The 14,338-nt window shown below is 39.1% G+C and overlaps 2 long non-coding RNA genes across 2 annotated transcripts in view; one reads left to right on the top strand and one right to left on the bottom strand.

The window, feature by feature from the left end:
- The window catches only part of LOC122809231, a 581,217-nt gene that overhangs the window by 552,608 nt on the left and 14,271 nt on the right, over positions 1–14,338 (top strand). The window lies entirely within an intron of this gene.
- The window catches only part of LOC122809232, a 111,191-nt gene continuing 103,440 nt past the window's right edge, over positions 6,588–14,338 (bottom strand). The window contains exon 2 of the long non-coding RNA XR_006365875.1: positions 6,588–6,759. This is a non-coding gene — a long non-coding RNA (uncharacterized LOC122809232). The remainder of the gene's footprint in view (positions 6,760–14,338) is intronic.

The raw sequence follows: 14,338 nt of genomic DNA, 5'->3' as shown, positions 1-14,338 counted from the left end.
CTATTTGGATCAAGTTGAGTCTATCAAGATACACCCTAACACCATAACTTTGGGCAATTTTAACTACCCTAGCATTAACTTGGTGAATTACTCATGCTCAAACTCACCTACTCAAAGGCTCCTCAACTTTGTCAACTCCAATGCTTTGGACCAGCTGGTTAACACTTCATCCAGTGGCAACAACATCCTGGACCTGGTGCTTACAAATATAGGAGAACACTGTAGCTTTCCCACTGTGAATTCTTCCCTGGTGAGATCTGACAACAAATCTGTCTCTTTTGAGGTAACTATCATGCCTGACCCTTCCTTAGCAGCAACTAGACTAAAAATCTTCTCCAAAGCAGATTATAACCTCTTACAGGATGGCATAAATAGCTTCATTGCACCTCTCCCATCAGACACAACCAGTAGCTATACTGAGCTCTACACCAAAGCCCTATACAAGCACGTGTATAACGGCACTGACTCGACAGTACCTTTTAGGACCAAAGCAAACTCTTCAAGGGAAAGCAAACCTGCTTGGTGGACAACTGCCATTAACAGGCTTTAAATAAAAAGGAAAAAACTGCTGTCCAAGGGTAAGAAGGAGCATCTCTAAACTGGAGACACTCCCTCCGCAGCTTAATTAAGCAAATAAGATTTCTTGTGAAGTCCTCCAAGGCAAAGTATGAATCTAAGTTAGCGTCTGCCAAGGACAACCATAAGGCATTCTTTAGTTACATCCATAACCTAAAACGTAAGGCTTATATTTGTGCAGAACTGGTAGTTAATGGTAACACATACACTGAGCCGGTGGACACAGCTAATCTGCTAGCCAACAGGGTTTGGTGAAAACTTCACTCCCAGTCTCCACCACACATACTTCATGACATCCCTACCATCTGTCCCCTACCTCATATCTCTAAAGAGCAGGTCATAAATGCCCTCTCTAAGGCCAAAAACACAACATCAATGGGACCTGATAATATCCCAGGCTGCGTCCTACATGGGTTCAAACAAGAATTAGCATCACCATTGGCTACTCATTTTAATAACAGTCTATGCACTGGCTTCATCCCAGCTGAATGGAAAACAGCCACTGTTATCCACCTGCATAAAGATGATGCTTCTACTGACCCTGGTAACTACAGACCTATTAGCCTGACTAGCCTCATCTGCAAGGCCATGGAGAGAATCATCATGGACCTTAACAACAAAGATATAGGTAATCACCAAACACTAGATCCTACCAAGTTTGGATTTGTTAAGGTGAGATCATGCTTGTTAAATCTGGTGGACTTCTTCAAGACAGACACAAGGGCCCTGGATGAGGGGAAATCTGTACATACAGCCTACCTAGATCTGACCTAAGTATTTCAACTATCCCTCACTCAGGCATCATTGACAAACTCTTCCAGCTAGGCATGGACCCTTATATCGTAAGGTGGGTTGCAAACTGATAGAACCCATACAGTCAAAACAGGGGAATTCACCTCCAACAGCAGACCCATTACCAGTGGTGTTCCACAGACATCAGTCATGGAACCCCCATACTGTTTGGAATCTATTTCTTCAAAGTACAAGCTAAAACCAAGGGACTGTGGCTGACAAAGTTTGCTGATGACTGCAAACTGGATGTGGTCATAGAATCTCCAAACAATGGTAACATCCTTCTAGAAGGTTTTACGCAAACAAGTGGTTGGTGACAAAGTCAAGGCCTCAAACTCAATGCAAAAAAATGTATTATCATACTCTTTGGCAAGACGGATGTTCCTGCAAATTACCTTTAGTATGCGCTCAGTGATGAGAGATCTGGGCACTCAGGTTGACAGCAACCTTGACTTTGATGACCATGTCTCCAGAGTGATAAGAAGGGCATTCTATATGGCTCACCTGATACGTAAGGTCATTGCCTTGAGAAAAATTGAAGTTATCACGTCCCTGTCCTCTTCACTTATTAGGCCAATAATTGAGAACAATGCCCTTTTTGGTATGTACCTTTCAAAGCACCTGCAGCAACTGAAGAGGCCACAAAGGCTCCTCATAAAGAAAATTAAAAGTCTTCAGCAGCTATCCTACGTGGATCGGCTGAAATCACATTCACTTTATTCTGCTTCATAAAGACTACTCAAAGGTGATCTCTGCCTTGCATATAAGGCGATCTCTGACCCTGCTTTATTGAAAATGCTGCACATCTGCAACTCAAATGGCACACGGTTTACTCATGCTAAAGACCTAAACCTGATATGAGACATCTACAGAATGTGAAGGTGGGACAGATTTATCTCACAGAGGTTACCACACTTTTGGAATAGACTCCCACCTCACATCAAACAAAGCACCTCATTTACCCTCTTCAAATACAGTCTGGATGACTGGATAGGTAACCATAAATTCACCCAGGGTGTTCCACCTGTGTCCCTCCTGGACAGGGGCAACAGGTGCTGATCATGGTAACAAGGGTAAAATCATGCTAGCTTGGAAGAGCCCTTGGGCCATTAGCCTAGCAACTTCCTATAATCCTATGATCGTATGTAAAAGGAGAAAAAGAAGATGGAAGACCCAGAAAAGAAGAAATTTGTTGTGAGAATTATGATGATATGGGCAACTGCCAGCATACCCAGCTGGAATTTTGTAAAGAATTATATGTCCTTTAAATATTAAACTGATTTAAACAAGATGCTTGTGTTACAAATTTATTAGAATGGTATGCCATTTGTATATCAAACTGATTTTGTAGAAATGCTAGTGCTGAAAATGTATTTGTGAGTTTTGCTTGAATTGAAATGTATCAACAGTTCACCCTGCTGAAATGAAGAGAAAAGTGCATGTATTATTGCAGCTGAATTAAATGTATATGTTTTTATAAAGGATACTGGCACAGCAGAGGTTAACTTTAAGAAAAATAAGGGAAATGTAAATGAGATGTTAAGCCAATAAAAGTCACCCCACAATGTTGAATAGGACCAGAGGTGCTGCATCTGGGGAGCAGCTTTTGTCCATTAGATCAGTGAAAAGAGGGGAGGCCTCAGGCACTGTCATAAACATTTGGATGTGTATTGTTGCTTTCTGTGATAACTTCCTGTCTCATCTTCAAAGGGGAATACTGTGAGAACCTAGAGTCACATGACCAGATGAGGTCATTCTGCCAGCCCTCTTGGAAATTATATTTTAGATATTACAAAGAGAAATCTCAGATACTGAGTATTCAGCCTTACCAACAGCATCTCACCTTGCGGTAGTAAGTAATTTAACTAGTGTACAGTAAAATTCTTAGATTCAGTCAGGAATATAGTGAAGCTTAGTTTAGTTATTGTTTTTCTTTATTTTTCTCTGAGTCAGACCATTAATCTTCTTTCAGATATTTCCTATAATCAGGACTCTGTGGTTTACTGTGAATATATATTCAGTATTTTAATGTACTTTTATTATTTATTATTAAATATATTTAAAATTATTCTGGCTGATCCTTGTAGAAAGTACTTAACCATTGGGAGTGCATATATTTATTTGGTGACACTGTGTGGGCCACTTCAGACGGCCTAGCCATCCTACTATTTGTATTAGTATTAATATTGCACAGTATAAATGGACACCCTTTCTAAGTGCCTTATAGTACTGACTGGTAGCAGTGACTCAACCTTATAGTCTTGGCTAAGTTGGTGGAACAAGAAATCTGTGCCAGCCTGTCCCGGGTATGTGTGTCTGAAAATTAAATCTTAAAGAGTGTGTGTGTCAGCTACTTGGGCAGGGACATGAAGGACTGGGTTTACAGAGAGTGTGCTTGAGGACTTGGCTTGGACACTCAGCTGAGGACCTAACCCTACAGCTATACCAGTCTTATTGGGGACCTGAAAGGAAACAAATAAAGAGACATCCAGACCCTTGGCTGAGTGTGTTCTCTGTGTGCTCTTAAGGAAAATTGTATTTAATGCAGAGAGGTCTGCATCTGGAAATGCTGACTGTATCCATTTGTATTCCAAGTGCACATCCCTCTCCAGTGTCAGTGGTGAGGATTCAGGCTCCTTGATTACTGGCCCAGCATGCAGACTACACATATTGGTGGTATCACATATTGGTAGCAGTGGTTGGCATCACATTTATTGGTTGGCAGTGGTCGGACCATTACATGCTTACATATTGTTGAGCAGTGGTGTGGATATTAATTGAAACCCTGTAGCCTGTAAGCAGTTGTCACTAAAGAAAGTGTTTGTACTCTCAATCAACCACATGGTAGACATTCAGAGTTTCATATCACGATAATTTTATTTATTTGCTTTTTGTTAGTTTAGTTAGTCAGGGAGAAGAGGAAGGATGTCAGCAGAGGATTATAGCAATCTGACAAGGAATCAGTTAGCTGAGATATGAGAAGTCAAAGGACTGGGGCTAGGGTTACCACCTGTCCCACTTTGCGAGGGACAGTCCCTCTTTGGGCAGTTGTGTCCTGCAAGAAAATTGTAAAAATGGCAAATGTCCTGAGATTTTAGGGCAAAATTATTTCCTATATTTTATGTAATAGTTGCATAAAACAGTTATTTTGTATCTGAAACACCTAAATGTTATAAGAAACAGAATAAGAAACTAAAATGCTACAAGAATAAATTTTTATTTAGACAAAAAAGTGAAGTTCTGTCCTTTGTACTAGCCGTGGGCATGTTTTGGCCTACAAAATCTGACATTTGTACCAAAAATGTCCCACTTTGGGCATGTGAAAAGGTGGCAACCCTAACTGGGGCATGCCAACTTAACTAAAGAGGAAATGATTGCAACCTTAATCACAACTACAGCACAGACCAGCAACCAGGAGGATAACCAGTCTGTTGATGGGGCCTGCAGCTCTCAGAAACAGGACAGTTCAACTTTTCCTCAGAGAACTTAAAAACCCATCTGGAGTTAAAGAGACTTTAACTGTAGGCCAAAAGGTTGGAAATAAAGAAATCCCAATCCCTCAGAGCCCATGGTCCAGGGATCTAAACCTTGTCATCGCAATGAACAAAACATACTGGAGGGATAGGTTCCTGACCAAGAGACTCCCCAGACTCTGGAATAGACTGCCCACACATGTCAAGCAGAGCGCCTCTTTGGCTCTCTTCAAAAGGAACCTTGACGATTGGATGGGAGATAGGAAATTCACCCCAGGGATCACGTCAGTCACCCTGCTAGACAGTGGTCCAAGGAAGTAAATATTGTGGGAAGAAATAGCCAGGGAATTGTTATGGCTAGGCATGTATAGGCCCTAGACTGAGGCATCTGAAAGCCAAAGAAAACGAGAGGCAGAGGTAACATGAAAAATAAATGCTGACTCTTCGCCAGGGTCATGGAGGTAATGGGGAAGGGAGTAACTGTACCCCAGAAGCAATAAAGGTCAGTAAATTTCTTTATCAATACCAAGAATATGATAATTTTGATAGTTTTAGTCATATGTTTGAAATAGTATGCAAACAGTATAATGTTGACCAAGGGCTCTGTGAACAGTTCCTCACCCCCTTACTCCATGGTAAAGCTGTAACAGTTGTGTCAAAACATTTGATACTGATTGTTTAGATTATGAAAAAGTGAAGCACTGTTTATTACAGTGTTTTACGCATAGAGAAAAAAAGTTTTTTGAGCATAGACGCAGGGCAGATGAAAGCATATGTAGTTATATTGCTAAACTGAGCACTTATTTTCATAGGTGGGTTAGTGGGTGTCAGGTCACCACTTTTCAAGGGCTGTCTGACCTTCTTGTGAGGGAACAAACTCTCAACACTTTGACTGTGAACATGAAAATCTAGTTGGTAGACAGGGAATGCAACTCTGCAAATGAGTTGGGAAAAATGGGAGATCTATACCTATCAAGCAGGGCATCACTGCACAGGAAAGGGATACCCAGTGTTGCACGTGGATATAAGGGAACCCATGTTGGGCAGCTTAAACTGCCCCAACAGAGTCCTCCAGTAACAAGAGAAGCCACTAGTTTAGGTACATGGCCAGGATCAAGGGTTAAATGCTTTAAATGTAACCAGTGGGGCCATGTAGCATATAGATGTTCATGGAGGCAAGTTGGGGAACAAAAGGTGGGGGTTTTAAAACTCAGTTGAGAAGATGTCTACCACTTGAAAGTACCACATTGATAATACACCAGTAATAGTAGACCCAGTGGTCAAGGAGTTTGGAACAGATGTAGTCAGTAACTTGGCAAATGAACCCAGCTGGACTAACCCAGTTAACAAATGTCAATAAATAAATAAATAAATAAATAAATAAAAGCTCCCATCCATATGAAGCACAGTTTTCCTCCAACCTAATTCAAGTGTAACTTCAACCACTGGAATGGGGAATTGGAAATGTATCCTCAGTCACCTATGTGTCTTGTAGACAAAGCAGCCTATAACCGCTTGGCCACCCATGCCCAAGACTACATATACCCCTTAAAACAGCCCTAGGGTAACAAAACTTGTCATATACATTTGGGAAGATTAGTTAGGCTTAAAAAACTTCATGGATACATTAGCCTAGTAATCACCTATGAACTTATAATGCATACAGAAGAGATAAAACTATTATGTCTTGTAGAATACCACAAATAATCTGAAATTTGAAAGATCCCCAGCCCCCAGGAAACTTACTGTTTGTTGATGTCCAGTATTGTAAGTAGGAGGTCACCAGAATAGTCTCATTAATGTTTTTTCTAATTTTCTCCCTTTTGTCCAAGTTTGTGCATCCTCAGAGTTAGTAAATATAGTTCACGGTTGTGAGGAATTTCACTTCTGTCAGCCTTTTGGAGGCGGATCTTGCCTTCTGCAAAAAATATATATTTTTGTGTGTTTTATGACCATGAAAGAATTGCAGTTTTGAGCTGTAATCAATGAAGGTTTTAAACAATTTAGGTTGGCTTAATCTTGCATCAAACTTGCCATGATTATTCACTGTGCATGTCCTCCCTCACCATATAAAGAAGTACACCGAACCTTAACTGTTATAACCATTACATGTAAATCTCATGAGGTACTGTAGAGAGAGAGGAGTGGGAGTTATAAAAAGGATGCTGCCCACTCTTCTAATGTCCCTGGTATGAAAGTCATGTGTAAGACTGCAGGAAGGACAAAGATTTGTCATGTATGTTCAGTTTGTACAAGCAGTTTTAACATTCTGAAGAAATTGTAAGCTGCTCTGTAAGTAAAATCGTACTTGTTAACTACTTTTAACTAAGAACTTATATCCAGATGATTTGACGTGATATCACTGTGGGTAGTTATACATAAGCGTTACCAACAGTTTACTTGTCAAATGAGGCTGTGGTGCTGGATGGCCACCTGAACTGTTAAGATAAGGAGATCTGTTCATTTAAAAAGGTGAAAAAGTGTGTCTTTGTGGGGAGGGTCCCTGCTTTTAGCTGTTATGAATGAGAAGCTCATGACAAATTCTTTCCCAAATCTTGACTAGAATTTAGAAAGCTTGATATGTACTCCTTAAGTCTTGACTAGAATCTAGAAGGTGTGATATGCACTTTACTGAATACACAGAATTTTTATTACTTCCTTCATGATTTCTGAAGAGCAAAACTAAGAAGAAAGCTTTTTAAGTTTTACAGGTAACCTTGTTTCCTTAAAAGGAACTGCTGTGCTTGCAACTGTTTGCTGGATCATCTATTAACATGTATTTATATATATATATATATATATGTGTGTGTGTGTGTGTGTGTGTGTGTGTGTGTGTGTGTGTCCCCTTCTACTGGTCGACATTTAAAAATGTCGACATTCGTATGGCCGAGACCATATGATTGACATTTGAAATGTCGATCACGGGGAACCGGCATCATGCTACAGTGCGGAATGGAAAGATTTCCACTTCTGCATTGTAGTACGATCTCAGAGTTGGTATATTTAAGTTACGGTGGATGCAGGGGGGCTAAGCCCCCCTGCTAGCAGCATTAAGGTAAGTTTGTGCTTGTCTTTTGTGTTTTACTTGTATGGTCGAGATTTCAAATGTCGATCATATGGTCTCTGCCATATGAAAGTCAACATTTTGAAATTTTGGCCATATTAAGTAGACCCATATATATATATATATATATATATATATATATATATATAGATATATATATACAGATTTATATGGGTCTAGAACTATTCACTGAAAGCACATTTGAATACATTTGACTGTGCACAATTCACTGAAAGCTCAATTCACTGAAAACACAATTCACTGAAACACATTTCACTGAAAGTTATATATGGTCTTTTCCCCATTGTAGTGCGACCCTGGAGTTAGTATACATAATATGGGGGGGGGTTGGGGGCACCACCCTCCACCAATTTTATATATTGTGAACTATATACACGGATACTTGCAATTCCAATAAATTAGTTTTTTTCTGAACATAATATATATCCAAACTATGTGGGGGGGTGACCCCCCCCAATGTTGGTGGGTGGTGTCCCCCACACTCCCCCTTACTATATATACTAAGTCCAGGGTCGCACTACAGTGGGGAAAGGCCATATATAACTTTCAGTGAAATGTGTTTCAGTGAATTGAGCTTTCAGTGATTTGTGCTCAGTCATTTGACTTTCAGTGAAATGTGCTTTCAGTGAATAGTCCTAGACCCATATATATATATATATATATATATATATATATATATATATATATATATGTGTGTGTGTGTGTGTGAGTGTGTGTGTGTGTGTGTGTGTGTGTGTGTGTGTGTGTGTGTGTGTGTGTGTGTGTATGTGTACGCAGGTCTACCTGACATTACCGAAATGTCAGTAGACCAAATTTCAAATAACTAAGACCAAAACAGCGAGGTCTCATATAACTAAAACTTCACTATGCTGACATTCAAATGACCGAACTTTTGAAATGGTGACTGTTAAGCTGAACAGAACAGGAAATCAACTAATTCCCACACTGTAGTGCAATTCTGGAGTTGATATATTTAATTTGCAGTGGGGTTGGGAGGGCACAGGGGGTGCAGCGCCCCTGCAAAGCTGTAACAGTAATTAATAAAATATTTTTTATAATGACTCTTGACTCTGAATCCCGTTGCTTCTGGAAATACATCAGTAGAGGAGAAGTATGCTATGTCTATAAAATAGTGAATGAATAAAATTTCATGGGTAAGATTTACTCCCTGGGAAATGCACAGGATATCACTGCTTGATATAGTTGTATGTTGCTCTGTACTTATTTTGCTTTCTGTTTAAATTCTGTTTTTTGTGAGGTATACTGCTTTGATATTCAGTGGGTCAGTTATAGATCACTGGGATAAATTAGGGTTTTCAACTGGCCTTCAATACCAGCAATATCTGAGCTTTAGATAAGGGTCAAAAATAGTATTGCATATTTATTGGCAGGCCAGTTTCTGAGAGAAAGGGCAGCAATTATTCATTCATTCTTTGTTAACTTGGTTAGTCCTGATAAACTAGCGGCTTCTTTCCAGGGGAGATGCAAGGTGATAGTCATACTACTAGGGGAAATTTGGTGAGGGCATTTGTGAACTTTCCCCTGCTATTCGGAGATGCTAGATGGTGCTGCAGGGCTCTTACAGCAGCACGGAGGAAGCCTAAGAGAAGCAGCAGCATGGAAGATGAGAGAAAATATATGAGGTAGAAAAATAAGAATTTGGAGAAAATCTTTTCTGTACTGAGCATCAGAATGCAGATAAAGATTCCTTTGTGGCAGATAATATAAATAGGTTCATAAGTCTATACAGGTTAATGACCACACTAGGACCTTTATAAGCCTAGCCATGCAACCCAAATGTGTTCCATAAGTTATATGTTTTAGACATTTATATAGGGGTGATTGTTGGTTATGACATGATTTACTGACTGCCTCTGTCCAACAGAGATATGGTTGTCAGACTGGGGTGAATTTTCGATTTCCAATGGTCTAAGCTGCACTTAAGTAGTGTTAGGGAGCGGCTTTGTTTCACATGGATTGGCAGCCTATTCCTGCAAAAGGGAATTCTCTGAGACTCATACTTGTCTCCCCATATTTATGTTACAAGCAAAACTTGGGTCTTTAGTTCTAGTAGTTTTGATGCTGTTTGTTTTGTGGATGAGGAAAAGATTCATCAGAGAGGGGTCCAGGGATGCCTAGTATGCCAGGCGTAGATCACCTCTCAGTAGTCTGTAGGAGCTCAGGTACAGAGACAGGGCTTTGGGGTGATCTGCATAAGACACTCTGTTTATGCCTCGTATTCTTTTTGTAAGGAACCTTTGTAGATGTTCAGTTTGCCGCCTGTGGATGGTCAGGTACATAACAAAAAGGGGCATTATACTCAATGATGGGTTTACCTTGGATACATGTTGGTCTAAGGCCAGTTTACTGTCTACATGTATTCCCATATCCTTGACTAGTAGGTTAACTCTTAGAGGGTGTTTTATTGATGATGTAGTTGCCTGGGTAGCCGACTTCCCTAAAGGTACTATAATGCATTTCTTTGCATTGAGTTTTAAGCCATAACCAGTTATTTGTCTGTGTTATTCCCTCTTGTAAAATGTTCATGTTTTGGGGGGATTCTATGACTGCTCCCAGTTTAAAATCATCTGGAAACTTGGTCACCAAGAGGCCTTTGACATTAGCCTTGACTTCTGAGAAGTAGATGCCAAACAGTAGCAGGCCCAGAACAGACCCTTGAGGGACTCAACTGGTGACTGGCATCTTTGAGGAGGTGGTCTCACTAATCCTAACTCTCTTGGTCCTATCTGTGAGCCAGCTGGCTATCCAATGTGCTACTTAGGGGGTTATGTCTAATTCTGTACATTTGTTAACAATCCCCGAAGTGGGGTATTGTATCAAATGCTTTAGTCAGGTCAAGGTAGGCAGTATGCACTGTTTTACCCTCATCTATTTCTTTGTTGACCTTTTCAAAGAAGTCCTCCAGGTTCAGAAGGCATTATCTTCCTTTGATAAAGCCAAACTGTGATGGATCCAGTGCTTAAAGGTCTCCTGTATCTTTGTTGATCATTTTCACTATAATTCTTTCCATGGCTTTGCATATAAGTCTATTCAGAGTAATGGGTCTGTAGTTTCTGGGATCTGTTGATGGTCCACCCTGATGAAGATGAATTACTGTTGCAGCTCTCATTCTTGTAGCATGAAGCTTGCTTTAATTCTACAGTTAAATAATAACTTCAGTGGCCCTGATAAGTCATATTTTAGACTGTTCAGAAAGCATCCTGGGATATTATTGGGGCCCATTGAGGCTGTGTTCTTGGCCTTAACGAGCACAACCAGGCCATGATCCTTATTTATAGCTGGAGGGGTTATGTTTGAAGGTATTTCTTGGGAGGAAGCTGGGGGTGAGTAAGGGGTAAAGTTGGAACCGAACATGTCAGCTAGCAGATTATCTCTATATTACTGGCTCATTGAATGTGGCACCATTAACCACCAGTTCAGCACACTGCTGTGGCTGCCTTTGAGGATTCTGACATAGCTGAAGAAGGGCTTATGGTTTTCTTTTGCTTGGGAGGCTATCTTGACCTCAAAATTGGATTTATTGGACTTAATTTGCCCTCTTAGCAGCCTGTTTATTTTGCTGAGATTGTTCTTAACTTTATGGTAGTTACACTTCCAGATTTTAGCCACAATTTGTTCCTTTTGTTGTATAACTTGTTTAATCTGGGATGTCACCAAAGTGGCAGCATTTAGCTGTCTCAATGGAGAATGAAGTAAGCAAGTCCATTGGAGTGGTGCAGAAAACAGACTTGGTATCAGAAGGGTTTGCAGATGATGTTCTGTTGAAAATAAAAACAAGTAGGATGATGCGGGTGACACTTCTTCTGTTTCATGAGGTGAGATGACAGATTACCATCCTCAATACTTCTGAAAACGTTATGTCGAGAAGGAATCGGGTGATTTGGCAGCAGAGAATGCAACAGTTAAAACTTATGCAGCAGTGACAGCAGGCAAAATAAATGAGAGCAGCAGCAAACTGCTATTAAAAAGAGAAGACCAGCTGTGAGAATAAGAACAAAAAAATGAGACTATAATAAATATTATGTATGGGATAATTTGGTAACTGTTCTGGGATTTAAAGCTCAAGAAATCTGGTCTTATATACATATAAGGGCAGACATTTTTGTGGCTTAACAATTGAAACTGACAGACTGATGATGAAATTTCTGGAACTGTATAACAAAAAAGGACATTTATCCATGCCACAACTGCATTTTTTGGTAGCAACTTAAGTGTTAAAAATATTACTTTGCAATAGAAATTAAAAAGTGGGAGAATATGTTAAAAATATATGCAGCGTCTGTACGAAACTGTTTATATCATCAGAATTTGAGATGAAAGAAACGTACAGAATGGAGGGTAGAGGTTGGAAACTATTTTGAATTTTGAAAAACAGTGTGATTGCAGGATGTGTAAAAAAAGGGACCCTTTTAGGTGGACTGTCAACAGCAAACAGTAAATAATAAAAAAAAGAAGGGGAAGGGAAGAAAACATAAATGAGTAAAGGCAACAAGAGGCTGAGGGCAGGATGAACGACGTGAAGAAAAAACTGTAGAAAAAGAAAAAATATATGAAGGGAATAAAGGAGGAAAGAGTTTTCATGGAGGAAGAGAGGTCAAGAAAAGGGACTGACACAAATCATTTTTGAAGTTTTATCCAGTGAAAATTTAGACTCAGAGGATAAAGGATTATTTCTACATAAACCCAGGAAAATGTTCACTAGGGGAAAGTAAAAATAAGAAAAATGAACATTTAAAAATATTTCCTTACATTTAAAAAGAAGGAGAAGCAATAATTTTTTTTAACTTTTAGTAAATGTAAACAGTTACTATTAATACCATAAGAAGGACAGGGATACTGGAATGGTCAGCTAAATGTGATATGGGTGTTATTATTTTAGAGGATGCAAGATTCTTGACAAGTGCCAAAAGACTGAAAACAGAATAATTGCGGGGTGGAAATATAATATGATTCTTCAAAGTGAAATTTGTTGTGGAGTGGCTGTGTTGTGTAATGTTGGGAAGGATGGGAAGGTTAACTATTTTGGATGTGAGGCGGGGAGAACACTTGTATAGAATTATAGCATTGCAGACATATACATCTAGCAAGTAAAGAGAGAATCTGTTTCATCAAACATTAGACTATGTGGTAGTTAATATGAAAATTATAATTGAAGGGGACTTTAGTTGCAGTTTAAGAGGAGAAGATATAAAGAAAGGTCAAGATTTAAAGAAATATAGGAAGTGATGGAATGTGGCAAATTAGCTCTGTAGTACAAAAGTCATTGGACTTACAGAGATGGGACACTTAGATCTGAAATTGATTTTGCATTATTGGAAGGGTTAGGGGTAGTAGATGGTGATACAATTGTGATTTTTTTTTCAGATTATTTAGCAATATGGATAGAGGTAATGGAAGAAGGGAAGTATATTAAAATAGGAAAGGCAATAAAAAGAATAAATGAGACATTTTGGGGTAAAATTCAAGAGGGGAAAGTATTGTAATTATGGAAAGATCCAAAAACCAAATGACCAGGTAGCAAGAAACCTCAGAGAACAGCTGTATTATCTTCCAGTTGAACACTTCTGTCTTTATTAGACATCATCAGAACCATAAGCTATTTAAAAACACAGCCCAGTTAAAACCATACTAAGTAACACCACCCCCCCCTCCCCATAAAAGTGACCAGTCTGGGTACAATATTGCCGCCAAAATATTTTAAAGAAAAAACAACACAATAAACACTGTAATGTAAAAACATATACACATTGTAGCAGTAAACAAAAGAACTTTGTTACAAGTTAGAAGCTCTAACAGTTTAAGTTCACTAGAAGTGGAAATGGCTTCATTTGAACCAGGGAAATTAATGGCATTAAGATGAAGCTGCCAACACATTTCCCAATGTAGTAACCAATTTTGCCAATCACCAGCACAGGCAGTCAAGTCTATTTTTTTTCAGGACAGAAAATTTAAACTTCAAAAAAAATTGTACAAGTGGAAGCATGTCTGAATAGAGCACTTTTATTGTCCATTTTAGTTATACTGTAGATGTGTTGGTATATCCTCTTATTTAAGGCATTGTTAGTTTTTCCAATATAGAATGCTGAACATGTACAACACCTAGCCATATGCACCACTTTACCAGATAGACAATTAAATCTTCCTTTGCTCATCCATTTTTGCACCTTAACCATAAGTTCACCTCCCCCCCCAAATAAGTATCAATAAAGGAACACTGATGACAACAACCACATTTCAAAGTTTTAAAGGAGCAGTTGGATAATTTTCTCACAGGTCTTTCTAAATGTTTTTAATACTGGACCTGCTTTTGAAAGAAAAAGTGTTTTGTTTTTTTTTCAAAACAGGATTTTAGGTCTTTATCACATTGTATAACTGACCAGTTCTTAAATAA

Source organism: Protopterus annectens, chromosome 8.part0 (assembly GCF_019279795.1).
Source record: "Protopterus annectens isolate FY-2018-M chromosome 8.part0, PAN1.0, whole genome shotgun sequence".
NCBI lineage: Eukaryota > Metazoa > Chordata > Ceratodontiformes > Protopteridae > Protopterus > Protopterus annectens.
This window is presented reverse-complemented; position numbering and strand designations above follow the sequence as displayed.